Genomic DNA, 10,326 nt, shown 5'->3' on the forward strand with positions numbered 1-10,326 from the left:
AACAATGGCAGCAACAAGCTAAGGCAAACAAGTTGGCAATGACAACATGGGCAAACAAGCCAACCACGACAGCAACGCAACACAAAGTACAACAGCAATACTGAACTTGTGTAAGGCGTAACTCATAGCTCCGAACTCCAAATTGAGCGATTTTTGTGCCCAAATCATTAGCTCGAAGTGATCTACAACTTTGATTCAGCAACAAAGAGCAAAATTAGATTGCAAGTTGTATATAAATGAGGCAACAGATTATCGGAATAAAAACAGAGGAGAGAGAAATGAAGGTAGCAACACCAAACTTACAAAGACCATAACTCATAGCTCCGAACTCCAAATCAAGTGATTTTTGGGTCTAAGTTCAATAACTTTTCAAGATCTACGACTTTCATGTGATAAGTTTGGGCAAATTTCGACTCCAGAATGCAGAAATTGAACATGCACATTACGGGGTATAAAATCAGAGGTGAGAGAAAATTATTGTTTGGGGTTTTTATTTTGGTTTTGGGGTTTCTCCCAATTCTCAAACACTTGGGTAATTAAACTGAAATATGGAAGAGAACAATTAATCTATGGAAAAATACACTTTGGCACTTGATTAAAAAAATATGAAGAAGAGAGAGTGATGCTTTAGCATCTAGAGTAGATGACATGAGTGAGAAGAGATAAATTGTAATTAAAAATGGGTTTCTCTTTATTTCAAAGCTTAAACTTCAACTCAATATCTCTACTATATAAAATCCATACTAACTTATTTGTGCTTGGAATATACTTTAGACGATAAATAATAATTCTCAAAGTAATTTCTTTACTAATATGAACATAGCTAACTTTGACTAAAACGTGTCTGAAAATATCAGCTATTAAACTTATCAAATCTCATTTATAAAGTCGTTATTAAACCTTGCTTAAAATAAAGGCTATTAAACAATTAGAGAAATCAATAACTAATCAAACCATGAATAAATATCAATCAATAATCATAGCTAGGGGCGATGATGAGCCCGACAAGCTCGCGAGCAGCTCGGCTCAGTCAAAGCTCGGTCGTAAAGCTCGTGAACAACTCGATTATTATTTTATACTAAAAAATAATTATATTAAAAAAATGTTTTACATTAAAAAAATTTAATATCAATTTATATTTTAATTTAGATTACAAATTATATATTATATATTTTAATTTGTGATCCAACTTCACCTCTACTCCACTATGCACTAAAGTCCCAAATTGGTTAAGAAAACAAGGATCAACCTTATTTTCTTTATAAGTAGTTACTACTCCTTACTTTAACTTAAAGTTTAATTTTGTATCTCCTTGGTTGGAAATCAAAACTATACTTTATTTTCTTCATAGAGGGAATGAAGTATATTTTTAAATATTTGATTATTTAATACTTAAAATATTTGATAATTTTTTCTTTAGCAAAACATGGAGTCTGTATAATGAGTTTTTTTTTTTTTTGTTTAACAAAACATGGAGTCCCACATTGAAATTTTTAGCAATACTAAGAGGGATTCCAAGTTATATAAGCATATGTAGAATGAGTTTGTTTATCTTAAACAAAACATGGAGTCCCACATTGAAATCTTAGCAACACTAAGAGGGAAACCAAGTTATAAAGCATGGGGATAGTGAGTTTGTTTTTCTTTAACAAACCATGGAGTCCCACATCGAAATCTTAGCAATGCTAAGAGGGAAATCAAGTTATAAAAGCATATGATGGGTTAGTGAACAAGCTCACCTACTTCGAGCCGAACCGAACTTATTAGTCGAGCTTAAACGAGCTCACAAGCCGAGCCTAAATGAGCTCACGACGAGCCGAGCTCGAACCGCAAATTCTAATCACGAGCTCGAGCCGAGCTTGGCTCCCCCCAGCTCGGCGAGCTCACAAGCCGAGTAGAGCCCATGAAAAGTTAAACGAACTCGAGCCGAGCCCAGTACTATTCGGGCACGGCTCGCTCGATAAGCACCCCTAATCATAGCATATAAACATAGATTCCCAAACCCTAGAAATAAAAACTACTCTATCATGAAATAAAAGATGAAATCTAAAACTATAAAAGAAAACATAATTAAAGAAATCAACAAAAGAAACTAATAAAATTCATGAATTAATGAAGAAGAATAAAAACTAGGGTTTACAACTAAAAAAACTAGAGAGAAAAAGAGGAGAGAAAACTAAAACCTAAAACCTCAAAAAATAACGTGAAAGGGAGGAGAGAGAAAAAGAATGAAAACCTATCTAAATAATATTCACCTAATATGACTAGGAAAGTAATTTACTCCCTCCGTTTCTTAAAGATCTTCTTTGTTACTATTACTACAGATACCAATGAGAATCAAGTTGTGTGGGGGTGTTGGGTGGGTAAAGTAGGAGAGAGAAAGGGGTTACGATAAATAAACAAATAAAATATGGATTAAAGTAGGAGAGAGAAAGGGAGTAAATTGAATTAATAATGTAATGGTGGACCATATGATAGGGACATGAGAGGGTAAAAAGGGGAAAAAAATTCCAAATAAGGAATAAAGTAAAAGAGGATAGATCTTTAGGAAACACACTTAAACAGAAAGAGGAAAGATCTTTAGGAAACGGAGGGAGTACAAGATAAGGAAAGTCTTAAATAAATCATTAATAGGCGGATTAGTGATCTGCCCGTACGCGTGGCAGATTCCAGCAGAAACAATGCAATCTTCCGAAAGGCGTAACTCCTTGACTAGAAGTCTCCTCGGGGCGTGCCACCTATCGTTGGAAAGCTCTTCAAGTCTAGTTTCTAAATATGCTGGAATTACTTGGTTTTAATAAGCACATAAAAAGTTATGATCAGAAGAGTAGACGTGACTCCTTTTTCACATTTCTTCTAATGATTTTCCGCTTCGTTTTTGCTCAAACTCGTACTATGACATATCCATACGATCCTTATTCATTGTAGCTTCCTTCCAAGTGCTCGTAATCCTTAAGTTTAGCTAAACATACTCCAAATACGCCCTCAATGCCTGAAATTCATCAAAAACAAGAAAACTTACCGAATAGGAGTAGAAAAGCATAACTTAAGAATATAATGCAATAATGAACCTAAATATGAAACTAAATGCTCTAAAATGCAACCTAAATGAACCTAAAAACTATATATAAATATGACTTATCAACAATCAAATCAGGGAGTTTATAAATTCCCATTAAATATGTTGGTATAGCTTGTATTACCGATTTCAGAAAATTTCTTTGCCAGCACGAGACAAGAGTTTCTTTTTCCATCATTGCGGTTTCTTCCAGATACGATCCATGAGAGCTTCAAACATCACTTTTTTAGACCTTCCCACAACAGTTGCTAAGCCTAAATATTTTCTATGTCTGTCAACTTGCTGCATGTTAAGAACACCCATCAACTCTTCTTGAATTTCAGCACTAACACCTTTGCTTAAAGACACCTCCGACTTTTCATAGTTAATTTTTTGTCCGGATGCTTGCTTGTTCATACTAGTTGAGAATATCAACAATAGTTGCATTCATGTCGGTTGGCTCTATCAAAAAGAAGATTATCATATGCAAAAAGAAGATGAGAAATTTCCGAGCCATTGTGGCTCACCTTAGCTCCATGTAACTTTCTCTCCTGAAAATGGCTCTGTAACATATGAGAGAAAGCATCAACAATTAGAATAAAAAGGTAGGGAGAAAAAGGGTGCCCCTGTCTAAGACCTCAAGAGGGGGTCACAGCTCCACATACTCTTGTATTGAGGAGAAAAGAGTATGACACAGATGAAATACATGCCATCACCATATTAACCCATCTGGCATCGGAGCCCATGGTGAGAAGAAGTTTTCGGAGAAAGCCCCACTCCACTATATCGTATGCCTTACTCATATCTAGCTTCAAATCTATTGTCCCTCTGCACGCCCCTTACTCCTTTTCTTCATAGCATGGAATAACTCAAGAGCAATAAGATCATTATCAATAATCAGGCACCTAGGCACAAAAGCACTCAGATTTTCTCTCACCACATGAGTAAGAAAATGTTTCAACCGCAACACAAGAGTTTTAGTCACAAGTTTATACAATACATTGCACAAACTAATAGGTCTGAACTTTACCATAGAGGTCGGGGATTTAACTTTCAATATTAAAACTATATTAATATTATTAACATAATCTGGAGGTAATAAACCATGTAAAATATTACTAACATAATGTGTTACATCATTCCCTACAATATGCCAAAATCTTTGATAAAATATAGCACGTATATCACTAGGCCTTGGGGCCTTACACCGGTGCATCTGAAGTAGTGTTGCATGTATTTCCTCCTTAGAATACATCTTCAAAAAAAGACTCGTTTTAAACTCAGGAGTAACCGAACTTAGTACGTGTTTAAGAACCTCTCGTAACTGCACCAGTGAAGGATGTTCCGAGCTAAAAAGTTTCTCATAGTAGCTTCCAATCACTTCTTCTAGTTTATCATCATCTTGTTGCATGCCACACCCCTTCCTCATCAAATAGCCCCTCAATCTGATTCTTGCGCTTGCGCTGAGATGCTTTGTGATGGAAATAACTAGTATTTCTATCACCGTCTTTGACCTCAAGCTCCCGAGATCAAAGATACCAATATGCCTCATGTTTGCGGTGAAGGTCATCAAAAGTACTCTCCAATATTCCGCACTCCTCACAACTAGCTACCGAAATCTCTTATTGTTGGGCACTTTTCAAAGATTTTTCGGTCATCTCAATCTGCTTCCCTAACTTATCATACTTCACTTGACTCCAAACTTGCAGCTTGCACCCCCACTATATCAGGCTTATGAATCACCGAGCCATCTACATTCTCACTCCAAGCTTCACGGATAGCTTGGTCACAAGTGTCCACATTTCTTCCCCTCTCCCACGCCCACCATTGCCCCCACATAGTCGAGGTCACGAAGCATCCATTTATTCAAAACCTCACGAAAATTTTCCACTTCTTGCTTTTCTTTATCGATCAAAACCACCTTTATTTTCAACATGAGCTAGAAATTTCATTAAAATCTCCCCCAGTAAAACAAGAATAATAGCTTCTTCAAAAAACTGATTAATAAGCTCCCAGGTGCGATATTTACTGCATGAATTCGCACATCCATAAACACCAACAAATTTCCAACGAAAACCTCCTTTTGTGACATCTCCATAGATATGGTGACTAGTGAAAGAAATAAGAACAAAATGCACTCTATCCTATTGCAAATACAAACAGAATCCTCCCGATCTACTTGTACTTGCTACTCCAACAAAACTGGAGTGACCAATATTATCCTTAACTTTCTATTGTGTTCATTCCTGAAAATTCCCTTTCGACACTTGTTGTCGCCACGGGAAGAAGCAACATTAACTTTAGAAGCAGATATACTCTTGAATGTGTTTCATGCTGTTATCCTGTCTCACCAAGTTTCATGGAAAGCTCGATAAGGTTCTTCAACATTCTGATCTGATTAGATCTGAAATAAGCAAAAATAAGGTGAATTGAACATAGCCTAAATATAGGTTACTCATCTTTTTTTCTAAAATGGGTTTACATATTATACTCCTAAATAGTATATTCCTAAGTTCTAAGTGATAATAAGATTAATATACTCATGTAAATAGTTAAACTAAAAACCACTTATAAATTATAGGTCATTGAGTCTCATGTTATTTAAGTTAAATCATGTTTTACCATATACTTCTAAACTAGTTTAAAAGTTATAGTCACTTATAATAAGTAACTCACTTATATGAGTGCACATATTAAATTATAAGCTTATAACTTGATAATATGACTAAATACTTTTAGTTCGATTTTTAAGTAATATATATAGATTATCATGAGATAAGTATAAAGGTTTTGGATAAACTATTATAACATCAACATGTTATGTATAAACAATTTGCTACGCAAACGCTAAATAAGTTAGACTATATAATTTATATAAATAATATTGTAAACTAAGAATCGTACTTAAAGAGCACTCATACTAATATTTTCTATTGATTATTAACTTATAAAATACTCGTTTTGAAACTTAAAAGAACTCGTTCCTCGGAGCTCAGTAAGGATGATATCAAGGACATAAGAAGAGGGATATCATATATATACTGCAATTGAGGTAACATCTACTACTAGTACCCGCAATTTCCTTTAAATACCTTTATGAAATATGATAACAATGTGATTTAGTAAAAGATTATCAAAATGATTATTCTTAGTTGCGGGATGATTATTATGATTTATTTATTTGTAAATACTTTTACGAGTTCTATGAATTGGATGGACTATCATGAGCTATTGTTATGAAAATAGGATATGATATGAAATAGTTTTGCAACCTTAATTATATATTGAGGTAGAGATAAGATGAATGACTGATGATTATTACCTATGAATATTAAAAGGTACGAAATATGATAAAATAAAGTGAAAGAACTGGTTTGCTGAGCTGGTTGACGGTCGTGCACGAACCGAGCTGTTTTATTAGGGCACTGTCCCGTCACTACTTATTACCAGCACACTGGTCCTTTATTAGTGTAGGACAGCGCCCGGGGCACAGGCCCTTGCACAGTGGTGCATACACATGGTTGGGAGACGTCCCTGAGCTGGCTGATTTTGCAGCAACCAGAGTAAAAATGGGTAAAGAAAAGATCAGTGGATGATAGAGGTGATATTAAATATATGTTATTTTCATAAATGTTTGAAATATTCTTTCCCTCTATTTGCAAATAAAGAAATTGAAATAAATATATGTTGTTAGAGTAGCTTGCTACTGAGCCTCGGCTCATAAATTTTTGTATTTATGTTTTAGGTACTGTTGGGGACGATGGTACTGCGTAGTGGCAAGGATTACCACCTTATTAAATCATCTAGTAATACTAACTTGTAAGGTTAACTTAACTAGAATGTAAAACCATATACTTTAATATAAGTTATCGTTGTTATATCAAGAAGCGTTAACGCTCTCTGCTTTAATATAATATAAGATCGATGTTTAAGTAATCGCTATTATATCTCTTAATGTTTAAAAATGTTATAAAATTGTAGCCTTACACCTTCTTAACCGAAGGTGCGGCAGTAATGCCTCGACTAGGTAGGTATCCCGCTGTTAATTGGGTCGTCTTAAATAATAAAATAGTGGTCGGGCGTTACAGTTCACTAATTGTGAGCAGGTAGATGGGGAAATATTTCAATGGCTAACAATGCAGTCTGCAAGATAGTTGGAATCGACTCCATTAAGATCCGGACATATGATGATACATTTTGCACATTAAATAATGTTAGACATGTTCCACAGATGACTAAGAATTTGATGTTACTTAGTCTGTTAGACGGTAAGGGGTTCAATGTTAGAGGTGTGGGTGGAGTTGTGTATTCTGCAAGGATTCAAAGGATGCGCTGAAAGAGATCAAGTGTGGAACTTTGTACATCTTGCAAGGTTCTACTATCTTAGGTTCAGCTGATGTTGCTTCATTTGAAGTCAAAAGGAGGATATGACCGAGCTGTGACACATGAGACTTGGGCATATATTAGTGACAGAAGAATGCAAATCCTCTCCAAGACAGATCTTCTAGGTGGCCATAAGGTCACAAACCTTGAGTTTTGTGAGCATTGTGTTTTTGGAAAACTACATGGTAGCAAGTTTCCTAAGGGCATTCATAAAACAAAAGGTACTCTTGATTATATCCATTTCGATTGTTAGGGTCCTTCATGTTTTGAGTCTTTGGGAGGTCACAGGTATTTTGTATCTTTCATTTATGATTTTTCAAGGATGGCTTGGGTGATCATAATGAAGTGCAAAGGTGAAACTTTCAAGAATTTCACTAGTAGAATAATTGCTTATTGATGCGGTGATATTGTTGCGGTTTTACCCATACACAACAATATATCAGGTTAAAAGAAAATAAAAAAAATATAAAATAACCATATTTGTGCGGTTTCTCCCGAAAACTGCAGCAATATGGTTTCAGCAGAATTTTTTGAAATTTTTTGACTATTTGACCAAATATATTGCTGCGGTTTTTGGCAAGAACCGCAGCAATATATTAAAATAATATTATTTGAACATATTGTTGCGGTTCTTAAGAGAAATCGCGGCAATAGAATTATTAGGGTTTTAATGTTTTTTTAGGAATAGGGGTTTTCAATATACAATGTGCGGTTGTCCTCACTATATATGTCTCTCTCACTCCTTCCCTCTTCCCTCATCGTGCACCGTCTCCCTCATTTCCTTTTCCTCATCTCCCCACACATTCTCGTTCTTCATCCTCGTTCTCCTCCCTAATTTTCGTTCTTCGTCATTCTTCAATCCTCCCTCACCAGACGAAGTCTTCGTCGAGATTTCCCTAATCCTCACTAATCGAAGCCCGCGCTCGTCGTTCCTCGCAAAGCTTCGGTCGTCGTTCAGATCGAAGACTTGAGCCTTCGAAGTCTGCGCTCATCGTTCCTCGCGAAGCCTTCTGTCGTCGTTCATATCGAAGACTTGACCCTTCGAAGCCCACGCTCGTCGTTCCTCGCGAAGCCTTCGTCGTTCCTCTCGAAGCCTTCGTCGTTCCTCGCGCTTGAAGCCTTCGTCGTTTAGATCTTGTTTTCATCAGGTAATTCTCTGATTTTGACATTCAATTTCTTGTTTTTTTACAATATTTTATCCTTTTTGCTTTGAATTTTACCAGCTGATTTTAATTTTTTAAGTTGTTTACGTTTATTTTTCAAGATTTTGGTCGTCCTCCTTTTCGCTGTTCGTCCTCCTTTTCGCTGGTCACCGGACGTTGAATCGCTCGAGTTCTTGGCGATATTACAGTTTCATTTTTCAGCTTCTGATTCTTGTTTTTGGGTTTTTTATTTTTTCAATATTGTTCTTATTATATTTTTTGTAATTAGTCATTAAGTTGTAACTGCTTTTTTTTAATTTTTGCTTTTTCATTTTACTTTTTGATCTTTTGTATTATTTATGTAAGTATGTAACTAGTTCTTTTTATTTTTATATATTAATCAGATTCATGTCATTTTATCTTCAATTTGGTGGATAGTGGATAGGTTACTTGCTTGGTTTTACTCTTTCAAATTTGATTGCAAAATAAAAAAAAATATTTTTTTTACCTAACAGGGCCTATTGCTGTGGTTTTGGGCAACAACTGTAGCAATATGTTCAAATGTTGCTGCGGTTTCTAGCCAAAACCGCAGCAATACGTTGTACATTTTCAATAAAAAGATAAATATATTGCTGCGGTTTTGATAGGAACTGCAATAATATTTGAACATATTGCTGAGGTTTAAAACCGCAACAATATATTAATTACCTATTGCTGCCCCTTTAATTGTTGCGCGGTCAAAACCGCCACAATAGGCCACTTAAAGACTGCGGCATAAGCATTTATTCTACTAGTGTTTCAAGCAGTGGAAGGTTTTGGTGGAGAATCAAACTGGGAAGATGATCAAAAGGTCGTGAACTAATAATAATCTGAAGTTTTGTTTGTCTAAGTTCGATAAGTTCTGCAAGAATGAAGGGATTCCTAGGCATCATACTATCAGGGATACACCACAGTAGAATGGTGTAGTTGAACGAATGAATCAGACACTTTTGAAAAGAGTTCAGTGCATGCTCTCTAATGCTAGGATTACTAGAAGGTTTTGGGGAGAAGTCGTTAGTACAACATGGTATCTGATAAACCATTGACCTCACTCTGGAATCAATCTGAAAACACCATAACATATGTGGTTAGTTAAGCCTGCAGATTACTCTAATATGCGAGCTTTTGGTTGTAGTATTTACTATCATTTAAATGAGGTTAAATTGGAGTTGAGAGCGAAAAAGAGAGTGTTTGTAGGATGTGGGATGGGGTGAAGGGTTATAGAATTTGGTCTCCGTCTGAGAGTAGGGTTACACTTAGTAGAAATATAGTCATTGATGAAAATTCTATGTTTAATCCTACTGTGAAGTCCATTGTTGTAGCAGATTATGGTAGTGTTGATAAACATGTGGAGCAGCAAGTCATTCATGATGAGAGTGATGAAACACGTGAAGAGAATCAACACATAAATTCTGAAGCATCACACATTCTTCAATACCAACTTAACATGTGCCTAATCTTGCTCGGGAGCGCCTATGAGGACGAATGTAACACCCCGATAATTCTCCCTTTTTAGAAATACCTTTATAATATAAAACTTAGAGAATTACTAAAGCATTATCTCCCGTGTGATAACGTATCGACTTATTCAGAATTTTGCAGCGGGAAACATATAACTAAACTTTAAACTTTATTATTAATAAATAAATAAATGTTTAGAAATCAAACAATCTAAATGAGTCTTATTCAAACCAACTTAATAAT

General features: G+C 35.4%; 1 long non-coding RNA gene across 1 annotated transcript; it reads left to right on the forward strand.

Moving 5' to 3' along the window:
- Positions 1-8,119: 8,119 nt before the first annotated feature.
- On the forward strand, positions 8,120-9,009 carry LOC125497275 (uncharacterized). The gene is made up of 2 exons (XR_007273902.2): positions 8,120-8,589; positions 8,706-9,009. It is a non-coding gene; the product is annotated as an uncharacterized LOC125497275 (long non-coding RNA).
- Positions 9,010-10,326: the final 1,317 nt, after the last annotated feature.

Source organism: Beta vulgaris, chromosome 5 (genome assembly GCF_026745355.1).
Source record: "Beta vulgaris subsp. vulgaris cultivar EL10 chromosome 5, EL10.2, whole genome shotgun sequence".
Taxonomy (NCBI): Eukaryota; Viridiplantae; Streptophyta; class Magnoliopsida; order Caryophyllales; family Amaranthaceae; genus Beta; species Beta vulgaris.